The sequence below is a fragment of the Martes martes genome (genome assembly GCF_963455335.1).
Source record: "Martes martes genome assembly, chromosome: 11".
NCBI lineage: Eukaryota > Metazoa > Chordata > Mammalia > Carnivora > Mustelidae > Martes > Martes martes.
Window position 1 is genome coordinate 43,846,838 of NC_137899.1, and position 13,417 is coordinate 43,860,254.

Below are 13,417 nucleotides of genomic sequence, written 5' to 3' on the forward strand. Positions count from 1 at the left end.
TCTGCACAGGTCCTGTAAACAAACCACCACAACTCCTTTCCCTGGAAAAGGCATGTAGTCAAGGACTTTCCTTGGTAAAGTTGTAGCAACTAACTCATGTTTGAGTTTGGGCTGGCTTAGCAAGGGATGAAGACAGCCTGGCAGGGGAAGGAGAAGCAAAAAGGGGACCTTAAAATACAAGTCAAGCAGCAAAGGGAAGCAGACAGAAAGAAAATTCGATATTTTCATGTACCCCAACTAACAGAGCCACCCTTGCCTACACTGGGTCATCTAGTTGGTGTTATTTGAGAACTAGTAAAAGACCTATTTCCCAGACCCTCTTCACTCTCTTAGGGAAGAAGCTTATAGGATTAAATAGCAGCAACACCAAGAGTAAATAAGGCACAAGACTGTTTTTTTTTTGTTGTTGTTGTTGTTTTTTTTTTTTGATGGGGATCAGAAAAGACAGCACCATGGGCATATACCTGGCAGGGCAGGTAGAATAATCAGGAAGTAATCCAAAGGGGTACAGGTCCAAGTCAGGAGTGCAGGGAAGAGAAAAGCAGGAAGCAGAAAGGAGGGAGTGGTTTGGCACCAGTGCAAAGTTTACCTACTTCACAATGATGCCCATGCTGCCTATGGCAACACTGAAGAGAGAGCATTAGACACAAGGACACTGATCCTGGCCTTCAGGGAGCAGTAGGTGGAAGCAAACTCCCCAGGATGATGACCAGTCTTCCTCCTCATTCACTGCAGGGAATCATGGCTCCTGGCATTGTGCTAGGCACCTTCTCTCACAGCTTCCACTCTTCATGCACCACTGCTGACTTCTTTGGAACTATCCAGCACCATGACTATAACTACTGCTGTTCCTTTCTTTTTATCCGGAAGGGACAGGTCTCATCCGTTTCCCCTTCTCATCCTGCTGGAATGGCTGAAGACAGAATCACTCTTGTTCCAGAAAACAATATGGAAGCTAAAGAGTTTGTATGACAGCTTCACTCCACAGCCTTTACAGTGCTTGCTGGAGCACTTTCTCTAGGAATACTCCCTCTGAGAGTCCTGATATGCCATGCTAGAGAGGCCATATAGAGACATTTCAGCAGTAGTCAACAACCAGCAGTCTTTGCTGTACCGGCCCAATCATTTGTTCTTCAAGTTAATCGACCTCCCTTTCTGCCCTCAGCCCATGTTCTTCTACCTCCTTCTTCCCTCCAGTTACCAACTCGTCCTTCTCTTCACTGAGTTCTTCTAAGCCCATACAGTCTGGTTCCCTTCTCCACCACGCCAGAGAAAGGTTTTCACTATGAACCCTACTCAAGTCCCCAACTTGTTTTAACTTTGACTAAGCTCCCCTTCCTTAACTCCTCAGCAAACACTCTGCACTTTTGAAACTTTTCTCATTTCATTGTTAGCTCCTCTTTCTCTGTGCCTACATCTCACACATCAGTGATCTACAAGGTTCGGACCTTGGTTGTCTTCTACTGCACTTCACTTGCCTCTCTAGGTGATTTAATTCCCTCTGTTGCTTCAACCAACAGCTGTGTGCCAATGAGGGCCAGAATTAAACAGCTCTCCAGAGATCACAGTAGGGAGAGGGAAATACAGATCTCCAGGGCTCTGGAGGAATGTTTAAATTCCCATCTCTTTATTGTAATCTTCATCTGGATGTCCCACAGGCATTTCAGATTCAGCACCTCTAGAATGGAACCTATCTCTTACCATGTGCATCCCCAAATCATTTTTCCCCCTCTGTGGCTCCTATGTTAGTCACCAGCACAAAATCCACTGAATGGTCCTAACTGGAAACTTGACTTCTCTCTCACCTTTTTACAGCCAGTCTCCAAGTTCTCTCCATTCTACCTCCTAAAGAGCTATTAAATACATCTTCTCTTTTCTATGTTGACAGCCAGGACTTAGTCTAGGCCTTCAGAGACAACACTATGCCTAGATCTGCCCACTCTAATCTTTCATATCATGGTCTGAACTATTACTATAATAGGCAGATCTAATCATGCTGACCTCCCACTCCAAATGTTTTAATCGCATTCTCTTGCCCACTAGAGAAGTTCCAAACTTCTTGGCAAAAACCCAAATGCAAAATTCAAAATTTTACAATACTGCACACAGAACTATTCCTTCTGGGCATTTCAGAACGCTAGAGCTTTCCTGAATATGCTATGCCAAGGCTCTGCAAAGTTTCCTTCCCTTCAAATGCCCTCCCCTCCTTTGTCTAATTGGCCAACTTACAGCTTACTTCAAGCCTCTCCTCAAATGTTACCACCTCAGTGAGGATTTTCCTAACGGAACACCTACCCTTCCACACCCAGGGACCTCCCACTCCTGTTCTCAACTACAGTCCTTAACTGCCTCATGCAGGTGGTCCCCTGCACTCCCATTGCTATCCTGCATTGAGCTAATTACATCTGTATCTCCTGCACTACGCTGCAAGTCCCTTGAGGGCAGGGACCCTAACTGGTTCATCTTTGGCTCCTTATGCCAACCAAGCACAGTACCTGAAACACAGTAGGCCTTTAGTAAATATGTTCTGGACAAAAGGCAGTAATGATGTGCTACCATTCACTGAGCACTTTACAGGTGTGAAGCATGTGTCCATTACCTCATGTGTGGACACAGCCACCACAAAAGGGATACCACCCCATTTTGGAAGCAAGAAAAAAAAGTTTAGAAAGGTTAAATGATTTGCCCAAAGTCAACAACTGGTAATTTTAGGTCTGCTTTTGTCTCCTGAGCTCCTGTTTTTAACCACTCCACTCTACTCCTGAATGAGAGAGATTGGATAATGGGCTCCGTTTCTATAAATTGCTTCTAAAAAACAGTCTCTCCTAGTCCCAGGCTCAGGTGCTGTGGCAATTAAGGACTAATCCTAAATCCATTACCAACATGGTTCTTGTGCACAACAAAACTTTGATGATGATGGAATTCTGGTAGCTATCAGGGTTCCCAGCTATAAGGAGAGGGAGCACCATTTATTACAATTATCTCCTTGGTCTCTGGCTTAGGATGTACTTCTCCAGAAACAGGCAGAGAAGGCTAGATTTCTCCCAAGTACCATTAGGTTTCTGACATTGGTGTCCATGCCCTATTCTGGGAATGGAGAAGTGCGTGTGAGAGATTGTGATGGTGGCGAGTAATGGAATGGATTTTAATGTGTGCTCTGGGGAAGTAGCTGCAACGCTCTGTAAATCTCTCCTTGTAAAAATACTCTCACCATCAGAATGACAGGACCTTTCTATTCCCAAATCTAGACTCTCAGGGTTAACAATATACCATAACCTATGTGTTCAGTGATCCAATCCGGAACACATGTACCTTGTGCTTCCCACCCCACAGTACTGAACTGCATTCAGTTATCCTTTCTCAGGCATCCTCTTCTAATTCTACATATTTTCTGTTAAATGTATTCTAAAACTGACCTCTTTAATTTTCTCTAATTCTAATCACTTTTTACATCAGTCTTCTGTTTTCTAATACCTCCACCATCTCCACTACTATCCAGCACATAATTGAAACCAGTCTTGTGCTTGCCCTAATGAGTACATTTAATTCTCTCAACTCAAAGATGATCAAACTTGCCCTAGGTTACTCAGCTAATAAGGACATACATGTATGTTGGGCTCCAGACATAAGGACTATTGGCCAGTATTTTCTTCATATCCTGGATACCGTGTTGGGAACACTCTGTACTCTCAACCCTTTATCACCTGCCAAATTCCTATTGGTCTTTTTTTAAATTAAATTAATTAATTTTTAAAAATTAATTTATTTTTTTAAATTAAGTAATAATGTATTATTTGTTTCAGGGTCTTTTAAGGCTTATCTCAGGGGTCACCTCTTTCATGAATCTTCTCAGGTTTTCTGGTTGTGCTCTATCATCTGTGTGCAGTGCCTTGGTCCTGGGTTTCATCCCCTCCTTGCTTTCACTGAAATGTAATTGTCAGCAACCTCTTTCATCTCCCTTACTAGGCTGCAGATTCCTCCACAGCAGGGCAGGGTGTGGGTCTCGTCTTGGAATTCCTAGCATTAGCACAGTATATAACACACAGCAAAAACAGAACAAAGGCTTGCTGAGTACTGTGTAATGACCTCACTTCTCTGCTTGGACTAAAAGCCTAGTGAATGATGTCATCTGACTTAGTAGGAAAGATTTCTCATCAGGAGCAATGCCATTTTCTTAGCTTTTCATGAACTCATTATCTCACAGGTTTATACGGGGATAAGTAGTTGCTATTAGTTGAGGAACTATCACTTCTCAGATGCTGAGATGTATGCTTTGTGCAGATTATGCTTATCCTAAGAATACTGCCAAGTTGACATCATCCTCATGTTATGGATCAAGCTCAAAATCAGTTACCCAAAGTAACTGGCCTGCAGTCATAGAGAAGAAAGGTTTTGTTTTAAAAGCATTATAAAATCCTCTGTTATGTATAGTCATCCCTGTCCTGGAGAGATTGACTAGTATTTGAAATTGCTTACACACACACACACACACAGAGTACATTAATTTAGATGCTGGAGTAGTGAAATCTTGGTTTACTAGCATTTATAGAGGTACAAGACAATTCCACCATATGTATTATCTAAAGTAAATTATGCCTGTATTCTTAATTTTCTTAAAAGCAGGGATTATAATACCTACTTTCTTTAAAGGGGGTTGATTATTTAAAAAAAAAAAATCATGTTTACCAAAATGCTTTGTTAAAGAAGTGGGCAGAGTCCCACCTCAGAGCACTATCCTGGATAGAGTTTAGTGCTGTGTTTCTCAGACTGGTGGCATCAGAGCCACCTGAGGTGTTAAGAGCAGATGAGAGAAGCCAGGCTGGAAGTCCACATTTAACAAGTTCCCAAATGATTCTACTACACATAGAACTTTGATAAATGCCAGGTTAGGACAATGCCTTTTTTTTTTTTTTTAAGATTTTGTTTATTTATTTGTCAGAGAGAGAGCAAAGCAGGCAGAGAGGCAGGCAGAGGCAGAGAAAGAAGCAGGCTCCCCACTGAGCAAGGAGTCCGATGCGGGACTCGATCCTAAGACTCTGGGATCATGGCCTGAGCTGAAGGCAGCCGCTTAACCCACTGAGCCACCCAGGCGTCCCAGGACAATGCTTTAATATACATATGACTCACTTGCAGATCTTGTTAAAATACAGATTTGAATTCAGTGGGTCTGGGGGTGGGGGCAGGTGAGGGCAGGTTGAAATACTGCATGTCTAACAAGCTCCCAGGGGAAGCCAATGTTGCTGGTCTATGGATCACCTCTGAGTGGCAGGGGGTTGGAAGATCTATCCCACTGGAACAAATTAGCTTTGCTTTTTTCCTGGACCACAGATTGAATCTCCCAGCCTCAGGGAGTATTCCAGAAAGCCCAAGATCTTAGTATTGCTACAAAACACTTGAACTACTCAAAACCAAATTGGAACACATTCCCTATTTTTTTCAGCAGTAGCATCCTTTTCAGATACAGACAGCACATATGTTTAGCATGTAAAAGAATAATTTACGACTATTACTTGAGTTCCACTTACTGCACAAAGCATTAAAATATATTTTTTTCTAGGGGCACCTGGGTGGCTCAGTGGGTTAAGGCCTCTGCCTTCGGCTCAGGTCATGGTCCCAGGCTCCGGGGATCGAGCCCCACATCGGGCTCTCTGCTCAGCGGGGAGCCTGCTTTCCCCCTCTCTCTGTGCCTGCCTCTCTGCCTACTTGTGAACTCTGTCAAATAAATAAATAAATCTTTAAAAATATATATATATATATATATATTTTTTCTAATGCCGACTACAACCCGACAAGGTGGATATTCTTGCTCTATAGATAAAAAAAAGGATGACACAGAGAGCATAAATTACTTGTTCAAAGTCACATGGCTAGCTAGGTGTTGCAGCTAGGGTTCCAATCCTGATCTTTTGGGATCCAAAGCCTATATGTGCCCTCTATACGTCCTCCGCAATGCTAGGTGCAATTTTGGTACAAAATGTGATAGCTTAGGGAAAAAATATTTTCTCCTGTATCAGTCTTCGAGTTCAAGGGTTTGCTAAGGCAGATTCTAGATGGGGGTGAGGATGGGGATAAGGTTAATTAGTAATCTGTAATGCCTCATGAACAAAAACATGCAGATAGCATCTTTGTCTATGGTTCCCATTAATCTGATAATACAAATGTAATAAAAAGGACATCTGTGACCAGGGCACTGATCCTAAATGTTGTCACCTACCCTCAGGCTTTTAGCCATGGAACTCAACAACTAAAAAGGAAAAGTTCTTTCTGATCCTTGTGGTCTATCAACTTTCCCACCTTCTCTTATATGAGGTTTCTGTAATTCTAAATTTTACACCAACTCAGGTTGACCCTACCATGTGATTTCAGTTACCACACTTCCCTGCCTCTAATAAAATTGCTTGCACCTGAAGAAAAAAAAAAATTGTTTAGTCAAATACATTGAAAGTGTGGCAGTTTTGAAGATTTTCTTTTGCCCAACAAAATTTTCTGTATCTGTCACAAGGTTGACATCGAGAGAAATGCATGATAGTAAACATGCTCACAGAAATCAACCAGATACCCAAGTGTACCAAATGGAGGAAAGACAGCTATGAAACAAGCCATCTAGGCATTTACCATCTAGTGCCTTTACCATTTAATGATCCATGGATGGAGTATCCACAGTCAGTTTTTTAACCTCCGGTTGCTTAACTGTTGTTTTCTAGATACTCATCTTTAACAATAGAATTGTCTACCTATATTACACAAAATGGTACAATTAGAAAGCCACATCTCCAGCAACTAAATATATACATAGCAGTTAAAACCAAACAATGATGTTTGAACCACTAAGAATTATAAACTGATTTTGCCCCTATGGTATTCTCTACACAGGATATTTCGAGAATAAAGAAAGAAACCTAAAAAGAAACTGGTTTGAAAGCCCACTTAAAAGTATTTTTATACTGTATATGTGATTTAAATAGACAGTAAGAAACAGAGTCTGGAGCATTGTTCTCAAACTAATAAGCATTTCCTATTTCACTCCTTAACTCCCAGGAACAGATCTTAGAAAATCTAAACTAAAGGCCCAGAGAAACCAATTCGAGATTTTTCTGGAGAGACTTTACTGAAATGTTTGTACATGAACATGTTTGCAATGAGTCATAATTTATAGGCCCTTGATGGCCAGCACCTTATGTGCCTTTCTTCCTACATTCAATATCATTCTCAAGCCAGCTAGTGATATATTTTCCAGGCCCTAACAATTTTTATGAAGTTACCAGATCTCAGTCTCTAAGGCTGCTACCCAGCACCTTTTTTCGTGCTATTTTTTAAATGCTATCTTAACAGAAGAGAAACTGATTCTTTTTCTAAATTGTAAATCTCCCCAACCAGGCAGTTAATACGTTTTCCCAGCAAAAGGGAACAGTACTTTTAAGAAACCCAAAGAGAAGATGAGGGGCCTTGGGGACACTCCAAATAAAACAAAACAAAACAAAACAAAAAAAAAACCAGTGCGAAAGTGTGGAAGTGGAGGGGGCCTCTGGGCAAAGGCAGACATAATAACAGGATATGTTCGTTTCTAAAGGAAGCAGGAGCTGCAATAGTCCGAGGGCAGGAAAGGCGGAGTCAGCAGCACCCTAAGGAAACGAGTCAGGGTGTGCAGGGACCTGGCCCGCTTAGGGACTCCTGCTCCAGTCGGGTCCAAGGCTGGTGAGCACCTCGCCTGCGGGAGACCAAGCGCAGGCCTCCTGGCACTAGTGGTTATAAAGAGACACCCATCTGCTCCCTGTCACCTCCGCCAAAGATGGGCAATGGGGCGAAGAGAAAAGGCAAACACACCAGGCGCCGCGGCAGGTGAACTTGTCAACAAGTCAGTCCCCGCCCAGAAGGGACCTCGGGGTCCCGGGGCCGGAACAACTGAGAAGGCGAGGCGCGGCGTGGGTGGAGTGGGCTGTTGTGGGTGGGGGTGCCGCGGGCGCCGGGGCAAGAGATGCGGCCGGCGCCCGGAACGCTTCCCTGCGGCTCCCCCGGGGCTGACGCACGCTCTCATGGCGCGCGCATCCTCCAGACCTGCCCAGGCCCGAGGGAGGAGGCGGGGGAGGGGAAGGGGTCGTGGCGGTTCCCAAACGGGAACCAGGGACCGGAGAAAGCGACCCGCCTGTCACCCGCCGCCCGCGGAGGGCACAGTTGGCGGCCCCAGGCTGGCGCCCCGACCGCCGCAGTTGCCGGGCGTCTCCCGCTGCAGCCTGCAGCCCGCCCGGCTCGCCCCCGCCCCGACCCCGGAGGGCAGGTACCTCGGAGCCCCGGCCCTCACGGGAGCCTCCTGGCAGCGGTCGAAGCGTCCCTCCAGCTCCCTCATCCGACGTCAGCGTCAGCAGAAGGCGAGGGAAGGGGGCGGGGGGAGCTCAGGAACCGGCTCTTCCTGCGGCGGTCGCCGCCAGCCGGAATAGCAGCCGGCTGAGCCCGTGCGCGCCGCAGCGCAGCGCAGCGGCCGGGGGGGAGCGGGCGGCCTCTCCCCGCTGCAAACGCCCGCGGCCGGGGCGCCGCCGCCTCCCCTCCCTTCCTCTCTCCTCAGGAGACGCCCGGCGGGGCGACCCCTCCCAGCAGGACCCGGGCACCCGGAGGAGCGAGGGAGCGAAGGCCTCACCTTTTGGGGGGCGGGTCCAGGATGGGGGGAGTGAGCCTCCCTCTCTCTCTTCCCTGGGGACTTTCCTCGACCCCCATCTCCTGGGGTATCTCCCGCTTCGATCTGCCGCCCGGGGTGACCCCGCCCCTGCTCTCCCGCAGGTGTTCCACGTGTCCATAGCGTTTACGTCACAATGACCTGGCCGACAGGTGGGAGCCGGAACGAGCGCTCCAGGGTTCCCTCCGTGCTGTGCGTGGTGCGTCCTCCTTGCTTCCACGTGAGATTTCTGAGGCTTTAGGAGACAGAAGACTTCATGACTTAAGTGCTAAAAGTTACAGAGGCCTGTATCTGGAAATCAACTTTGGGCTTAACGGAAAAAGGCTGTGTGAAAAAACAAACGAACAAACTGTGTAGGTACGCTATATATATTTTTATTCCCAGTCATATATCTTTTAAACTCAAATTATTGACGCTTATAGTAATTTTATCTTACCATCAAGAAAAAAAACCAGACTCGTGCTTTTATTTATTTTTTTAAAAGATTTTATTTATTTATTTGACAGACAGAGATCACAAGCAGGCAGAGCAGGCTTCCCGCTGAGCAGAGAGTCCATTGTGGGGTTGATCCAGGACCCTGGGATCATGACCTGACCCGAAGGCAGAGGCTTTAACCCACTGAGCCACCCAGGGGCCCCCAGACTCTTGCTTTTAGAGCACCTTATGGTGATCCCACAAAGAAAAGGTGTTGGAACAGGTGCTTCTTAAAATTATATATGCTAAAAAGCAATCCCAGTGTGCTATGACTCAATCCCTGATCATGTTATATGTTTATAAATAAGTTCATAGATCAGTCACTGGTTGAAACAATTTAAGGGTGGAATGAAAGATGGTTATTGAGCAATGATGCAAACAAATCTGAAATCCACAGCTAACATGAATGGGATGCTTGCTATGTGCCAGGCATATGTTGTATATTTTACATTTAATTCTTACTGTAACCCAGTGCTGTAGGTAAAGTTATTATCCCTATTTTACAGATGAAGACACTGCCCAGAGTGCCTCTAAGGCATTTAGCTCATAGGATATGATCAGGTGTTGATTCCAGGGTTGTCTGAGTCACGAGAGGTTTAGCTTAATCTCAAGATGGATAGAAAAAAATATAGGTGTTACTGACATTTCATTTATTTACTTATTAGAGAGAGAGAGCATGAGAGGGGAGGTCAGAGGGAGAAGCAGACTCCCCATGGAGCCCGGAGCCTGGTGTGGGACTCAATCCCAGGACTCCAGGATCATGACCTGAGCCGAAGGCTGTTGCTCAACCAACTGAGCCACCCAGGCGCCCCTGTTACTGACATTTTTTTAAAAATAGATTTTATTTATTTATTTGACAGACAGAGATCACAGGTAGGCAGAGAGAGGGGGGAAGCAGGCTCCCCGCTGAGCAAAGAGCCTGATGCAGGGCTCGATCCCAGGACACTGGGATCATGACCTGAGCCGAAGGCAGAGGCTTTAACCCACTGAGCCACCCAGGCGCCCCTGTTACTGACATTTTAATAGAAAATTTGTAGATGGTACAGCTCCAGAAATTTATATAACCTTAAAAGTTGACATTATTTTTGGGGTATATTCTTTGGGGATTTTGTTTGTCATAGATGGATTTGAGCCTATCTTAGTATGGCACAAAATATAAAGCTGAGCAAACATTAAGTCCTAATAAATGTTTACAAATAAACATATAATGAATTAATATGGTCTACAAAATAGAAATTTGTTGAAAAGCTGAGATCAAGACAAAGTCTGGAAGAGAAAAACATTGCTTCTATATATTTGTCTTTTATAAGAAGCATTCAAGGTGACGTGTTAACACAAGCCAAATTACTTTTGCTCTTTGTAAGAAGGAAAAAAGGAAAATACAAAATGCTTTAAGATGAGCAACAAAGACTTCTTTGCAAAAGAAAGACAATTAAAATATTTTGTTTTAAAATACTTGATTCCAAGAACCATTAATGTGTAGAAAAAATATACCATTGGGATTTAAAAAGCAAAATTATTTTTTAACAGAATGAAGTGCTATTTCTAACATAGTGGTCCTCCATGAATGCTGGGCGAATGTATCAATCAGTTGTTTGAAACTCAAAAAAATGGGTCACAAAATTTCCTGACTCTGTAATGTTCTCCTTTCCACCAGTAGTGATTTACTAGTTACATGAAAATGTGCTAAGAACCCTATTTTTCAAAGGCTGGCTTTGTGGAAGATACTTAAATTCATTACAAGAGAGCCAGTAGAATGGCAGGTTGATGGTATGTTCACAATATCTCCACAAAATGCAGATAATTAGAACACAAGCACTAGGGGAAGTGAGCAAGAAAACTGATTTATGTCATTAATTACTCAGGTTTCCTTTTACTTTTCTAAAGGCCAAGGTGAAAACTTGAGCCACAAGTCAAACAATCTATCATGGACGCTGTAAGTGAATTTGAAGACAATGTTTAAAAGTGAAGATATGTAATACAGTCCCTATCTGGTCAACATGGCACTGAAATTCCTTGGGCTCCCAGAGAATTTAAGATAAATCTTTAAATGACTTTTTATCATTATTAGTGTTGTCCTAACATTAGAATATTTCAGAAAGAAAATAATAAACTCATGCTCATTCTACATCACACAATGAAGGCTTTTCCTTCCCATTTGAAAAATTGCTTCATCTACAAACTTCTGTTTTTCTGGAATTTCAGATTGTTTCCTACAGAGCACCCACAGGATGTTGATAACCTGAAACAATTTCTTTTTAAAAATATTTTATTTATTAGAGGGAGAGAGAGAAGCAGACTCCCTGCTGAACAGAGAACCTGATGCGGGGCTTAATCCCAGGACCCCGGGATCATGACCTGAGCTGAAGGCAGACACTTAACAGACTGAGCCACCCAGGTGCCCTGAGAACCTGAAACAATTTCTAAGAAGAGAATGGTTATTGAATGATAGGATCTGAAATTAGCGAAGTTATACAGTAATGTACATTTTCCAGAATGTAACAGGATGAGAAGAAAACTTTTCCACAGAAAAAAACGTTACATATTCAACTTAATGATTGTTTTTTGAGGGGTTTCAACATTCAAGATGTGCTAATAAAACCACAAGAATTAGGAATTGTGTTAGGCTGTCATTAACAGAGACCCAGAATAGCAGTGGGGTAAATGAAGTAAAGGTTTTATTTTTTCTCACATTAAGGAAATTGGAAAATAGTCCAGAGCTGATAGGGCTTCTGATAACTCATCAGGGTGTTGCTCTGCCCCCTTCTCTTTCACTATTCTAAGCAAAGCAGTATTGCTTAAAGTTAAAATCCAGGCAAGGATGTAGAGAAGTAGAAACCTTCATACAATACTGATGGGAATGTAAAATGATGCAGCAGCTTTGAAAAACAATCTAGCAGTTCCTCAAATGATTAAGCATAGAGTTACCAGATGGCCCAGGAATTCCATCCCAAGGTATATATCCAACAGAAGTGAAGACCTACATCCACATAAAAACTTGCACGCAAATAGCGATGGAAGTATTATTCAAAATAGTCAAACGGTGGAAATAATCCAACTGTTCATCAGTCATCAGTGGATGGATGAGTAAATAAAATGTATTATATCTGTATAATGGAATATTATTGGGCTGTGAAAAGGAATGAAATACTGGTACATACCATAACTTGGATGAACCTTGAAAATGTGCAAATTAAAAAGAGCCAGCCACTGTAAGTCCATATGTAAAAGTCTAGGATAGGGAAATATACAGAGATAGAAAGCAGATTAATGATCATTTAGGACATATATATATATATATATACACACACACACACACACATATATCAATAAATTGTATTAATGTATGAGAATACTTATACAAATTTACTCTATATATAATGCAATAATAAATATGTAATATAATACTATAGTGGACTGTTGATACATATATATCAACTATATATATAAGATATATGTATTTACATATATATATTTTTATCTTTTAATTTCTTTTCAGTGTTCCAGAATTCATTGTTTATGCACCACACCCAGTGCTCCATGAAATACGTGCCCTCCACAATACCCACCAACCACCAGGCTCACCCAACCTCCCACCCATCTCCCCTTGATATATATTTTTAATATGTATTTTTAGTGTTCTGAGTGCTCCTTATGCTCTTAGCCAACATGAGCAAGTGAGGCAGAATACCTTTTTTCCTTTTGGTGAATGGGAACCATAATGCAAGTGAGTGCTTTACCATTCATCCAGACCAATAATTATGGTTTCCTCCTGCTCTGAAATCCTTTTATTTTCTGATTCATCTTTGACAGCATCATATATACTTATGATATATGTTCTAGAGTAAGATGCTAAGATAGAGCTGAAGCTATTATTATTATCAATGTATTTATAAGAATATACATATAAATCTCTTCAAAGCTCAGCTCATTAATACGACAAAAATCACCTTTCCTGGAGTTGCTGGGAAATTCAGATTAGATAATCTGTATGAATAAACTTTGAAAAAAATGATGTTTTAAAAATTATTATTAAACTTGTCTTATTTTTATTGGTGATAGAAATTTAAAGAAAGCTTAAACTAAATTTTATTGGCAAAATGAAATCAGTTATTCCCTGTATAGTGTAATACTTAAAGAGGAATGAGATGTACCCTACTAAGTATCTTGACCCATTTTGGTTTAATTCCTGTCATCAGTTGTGCTCTCTTAGAACAAAACAAAGCTTCTCTTATACTCTCAGCAGTGATAGTTACATCTCTAAGCAAGTTTGTG

The 13,417-nt window shown here is 42.5% G+C and overlaps 1 protein-coding gene across 2 annotated transcripts in view; it reads right to left on the bottom strand.

Moving 5' to 3' along the window:
- ICA1 (islet cell autoantigen 1) overlaps positions 1–8,361 on the bottom strand; it is a 144,172-nt gene extending 135,811 nt beyond the window's left edge. The window contains exon 1 of one of the 2 annotated variants that reach the window (XM_080818496.1): positions 8,280–8,361. The gene's annotated coding sequence lies outside the window, so the exon portion shown is untranslated. The remainder of the gene's footprint in view (positions 1–8,279) is intronic. The other variant, XM_080818495.1, reaches the window with a different exon arrangement.
- Positions 8,362–13,417: the final 5,056 nt, after the last annotated feature.